Here is a 4,583-nt window from a genome sequence, read left to right as displayed (position 1 = left end):
TAGCAACTGGTCTCTGGCTAATTCCACTTTCTTGAGAGCTCTTATCTGAACTTCCCTCCCCCTCAGACTCTGATTCTCTGTGTCTACCTTCAGAGTCATGAAGCTCCTGGGAAGGTTCAAACCAAACCTCAGTATTGGCATGTAGTCTCTCCCAGCCACTATGTTCACAAAAACTGGCATTCCTGGAGATCACAATGCCATTTGTCCCTTCAGCAAAGCGGAAACCTTTTCCCAGCTCCTGGTAACCCACAAACACTAGCTGTTTGGTCTTAGGATCTCCCTTCTTTCTCATTTGTTTCGGAATTAATACCCAGGCTTTTGATCCAAACACATGCAAATGGTCAATTTTAGGTTTTTTCTGAAACAATTTAAAGTACGGGGTTGTACCTATTGTTTGATGGAAGAGCCTATTTTGGAGATAACACGCGGTGAGCATGCTCTCCCCCCAATAAGACATGGGTAAATCAGCATCATCAAGCATGGCAAACATCATATCTTGTAAAGATCTGTTTTTTCGTTCTGCAACGCCATTCTCCTCTGGGGAAAAACGTTCGTTTTTCTATGCCCAATGCCACGCTTTTGTAACCAATCTTTAAAGGCATTTGACATAAATTCGCCACCTCTGTCCGTCTGAATCCTTTTAAGTTTAATGGACAGAAATCTTTCCACAGATGCCACCCAGCCTTTAAACTTAGTGAACACGTCACCCTTATTCTTCATGGGAAAAACCCAAGAGTAACGCGTGGCGTCATCCACAATTGTTAGTGAAAAGCGCGATCCACCCCTGCTTACAGCAAATGGACCAATTACATCCATGTGAACCAGCTGTAGCGGTGACTCACTAACTCTGTCACTTCTGGGGTAAGAGACTCTGTGGGTTTTAACCTTTTTACAAACATTACAATCAAGGTACTTGTTACAACTCTTTAAATTACCCCCATCAGCCAATTCAGACATTTTTAGTACACTTTTCCAGCAAGCATGCCCCATTTTCCTATGCAATAAGTGCACACAGTTGTCATGTATAGCTTTGTTATTCACTGCAGGCTGAGATTTACTGACTACTGCTGCAACTTGAGATCCTGCTTTAAGCCAAAACAAGCCTCCCTCTGACTTAGCAGTGCCTAAAATCTCACCAGCCTTCTTAATAATGCAACTGTCTCCTTCAAAATACACTTTAAACCCAGCTTTTAGCAAACAATCTACAGACATCAGATTGCTCCTTAATGACGGCACACAAAGTACATTTTGCAGGCATTCACGAAGACAAGGAACAAAAACTGCACCCCCCGAAATCACTTCGGAAGTACTTCCGTCTGCTAGAGCCACCTGGCTGCGCTGTGCTGAGTTCTTGGAAACAAACAATTCATCTGAATTTACGATGTGGCGAGACGCTCCCGAATCGACCACCCAGACCGCTTGTTTCTCATCAGCAATCTTGACCTCGCCGGTCACCAGCTGAGCCGACTGTTTTCGTTTGAAGAATTTCTTTTTACGCTGCTGCTGCTGCTGATCTCGTCTCTGCTCCTGCAACGGCAACTGAGACTTGACCAACTCCGGACATTGTCGTTTTAGATGCGCTGAAGACCCACATCGGAAAAAACGCCTAACAGCAAACGCTGACTCCTCACCAGTACGCTGCTTTTGCTTCACCTCTGGCACGGCATGAGAACTCCTTCCAAACCGTCCACCTGTAGAAGCCTCTGCAGCCAACGACCTTTCTTGCCGCTTCTGCCATTCTTCAATCAAACGCCCAGTAACGTAACCGACTGATAAATCACGCTCCTGTATGCCTTCTAGAGACAAAACTAAATTATCCCAGCTTTCCGGGAGAGAACTCAAAATAATAGCCACCTTCTCCTGCTGGTCTAATGCACAGTCTCTTTCCTGTAGCGCAGCAAACTTTAACTGTAAACTGTGTAGGTGTTCTTGCATTGTAACCCCAGGCTGTAACATTGCCTTGTACAATGCCTTGTGAATGAACAGCTTGGAAACCGCTGTCTCACGCACATGGAGTTCTTTAAGTGCTTGCCACACACCTCTAGCTGTCTTGATTCCCCTCACATACGGCAACTGGGAATCTTCCAGCCCCAAGACAATTGTGGCCCTTGCTCTTTGGTCTCTATCGAGGTCTTCATCATCAGGCTTCGTAGGAAACTTACTCACCACTTGCCAGAGACGATCCCTCTGCAGCACTGCCTGCATGCGTTCCGACCACAGCAAGTAATTGGAGTCATTCAGACGCTCAAAAGCCATCTGAACTGGTTGTGAGGCCATCTTGAGAGCGATGTCCCTGGAACCCGGAACCAGCTACTCACGACCACCGAGAGAGAAAACAGGAACCACAGCACCCAGCACTCACACGCTGCAGCTGTTGTCCTTGAGTCCGCTGCGTCACCAGCTCACCACGGTCAGGAACCAGCCAGAGAACAACAACTTCTGGAACTACTGGAACCAACGCCGTTGATGCTGACACCACCGCAACTCAGGCTGGCAGCACAATGCCCATAACCTCATGGAACTTTGAAGTGTCAGGCATAGCCCTACTGGCTTTAGCCCAAACGTAGCAGAGTTTTCCTGCACAGCGAGGAAGCTAGTTGCGGCGGTAATGACTAGTCAGCTAGACTCAGAATAACTATTTACAGGATTTATTAAAAGGGAAAATAAAACCAGCAGAGTTTCTGCATACAAAACAAAGCAAATAAACCCTCTCTTTCTCTCTCTCTCAAAACCATACACAGCACTTCTAACTCCTAACACACCTCACACCAAACTGTGCTAGCAATCCTAGATAACAGAGTTGAGTGCTGCTCGTTAACCAATCAGAGTGAGTAGTTTCTAGGTCAAGCAAACCTGGGCTTTCTGCCAAGAGTAAATTGACACCAGCTTGAGTTAATTGTGCTAAGCTAGAATCTGCAAGTTTCCCACGAGAACCAATTAACAGAAACTGAACATTTCAGTAGATTCCCTGCAGGACTGGCTCAATTGTTCTTTTTTAATTGTGGGCCAGTCCTAAGCAGTGCCAAAGAACTATTGGCATATTGAGTAATGAGGCTACTCAGAGTGCTCTGTTACCTGCTCAATAATGATCATTTTACACTTTAGCATATTTCAAAAACCAGGAGGCTTAAAGAACATTTTGCTTCTATCTGAAATAAGAAATAGAAATCCCCTTGGTAAATAACATGGTGCGTTCTCTGTTTTCCCTTCCTGCTGTTTATACCTATTCTGATTTACTGTACTAATCTTGTAACATATACCTAAATTATCCTCTTGCAGTTGTTTTCTTTAAAGTCACCAAGTCAGCACAACGCCACAGCTTCATTTTATGATTACGTTATTTATATACCTCAGATGCAAGTGTCATCATCCAACGCAGGTATGACACTAAACAAATTTTTTGTGCAAATGAAGTGAATTGCATCACTATTTGCAGGTTGACCAGAATAAGGCATTTTTCATTTAAGTTTATAAGCAAAACCCAGTAATGGGTGGTGTAGCAGTGCTCAGCTAACCTTCAGTTGGTTTTGTCACTGGGAGATAGACAGGGAGAGCAAAGGGGTGGCAAAATGAGTGTAATGCACCAGTCAGTCTGGCACTCCTTCCAATTTGTGTACTGTTAACGGAGGAATCCGAGGGCTCCCTTGGACAAAAAGACAAAGATACCAAACCAGGACAATTTGGAGCAAAACAGCAGCCTGTAGGCTTGGCCTTTATTGAAAACTGTCGCGACAGGACTCCCACCCCCAACAAGATGAAGCAAGATGGAAGTCCCGAACAAAAGAAGACCCCAACTTTTATTAACTAATCCCCCAAACTACACCCCTAAAACTACATCACAACTACATCATTGATACATCACAAAAAGGAGGGGTTGAGGGAGGAGTTGTGGTGGTAATCTGAGTGTCCTGTCACCTGGCTGGTTCCCCCTTTCCACCTCCCCATGAGTACTTTCCAGGTGACAGAGGGGAGTTTGCAGTTTCCTGCCCCCAGAGGGAAGAGCTGATTATTGTATTTTGTTCCAGTCCATGCTGAATCCACTCCTATATGCAAGTTCTTTGTAACCTTGATGAGAGCCAGTGTGGTGTAGTGGTTAAGAGCGGTAGTCTCGTAATCTGAGGAACTGGGTTCATGTCTCTGCTCCTCCACATGCAGCTGCTGGGTGACCTTGAGCCAGTCACACTTCTTTGAAGTCTCTCAGCCCCACTCATCTCACAGAGTGTTTGTTGTGGGGGAGGAAGGGAAAGGAGAATGTTAGCCGCTTTGAGACTCCTTCGGGTAGTGATAAAGCGGGATATCAAATCCAAACTCTTCTTCTGTCTAGGACCATCAGGGTTGGCATAGCAACTGAGCAGGGCTCCTGTGTATGTGCTGGTATGATCAAGGGATTATGGCTGCCCTGTATCAAACCTTCCCCATTTTGTAGTCCTTCCTTCATGGAGTAAAATAAAAGTGGACCGGTGTAAATCCAATGTACGGTTGATTTACTATGAATTTATAACAGAAACGTCGCGTACGTCGTGTGTGTGTGTGTGTGTGTGTGTGTGTGTGTGTGTCGTGTTTGTACAAACTGAATGATTGGG

The 4,583-nt window shown here is 45.3% G+C and overlaps 1 long non-coding RNA gene across 1 annotated transcript; it reads right to left on the bottom strand.

Annotated features, from left to right (window-relative positions):
* Nucleotides 1-3,679: 3,679 nt before the first annotated feature.
* On the bottom strand, nt 3,680-4,583 carry LOC308597512. Its single transcript, XR_014013037.1, has 2 exons — nt 4,310-4,583; nt 3,680-4,043 (listed from the first exon to the last, which is right to left on the bottom strand). It is a non-coding gene; the product is annotated as an uncharacterized lncRNA (long non-coding RNA).

The sequence above is a fragment of the Podarcis bocagei genome, assembly GCF_964188305.1.
Source record: "Podarcis bocagei genome assembly, chromosome: 11".
In the NCBI taxonomy this organism is placed as follows: Eukaryota; Metazoa; Chordata; class Lepidosauria; order Squamata; family Lacertidae; genus Podarcis; species Podarcis bocagei.
This window is presented reverse-complemented; position numbering and strand designations above follow the sequence as displayed.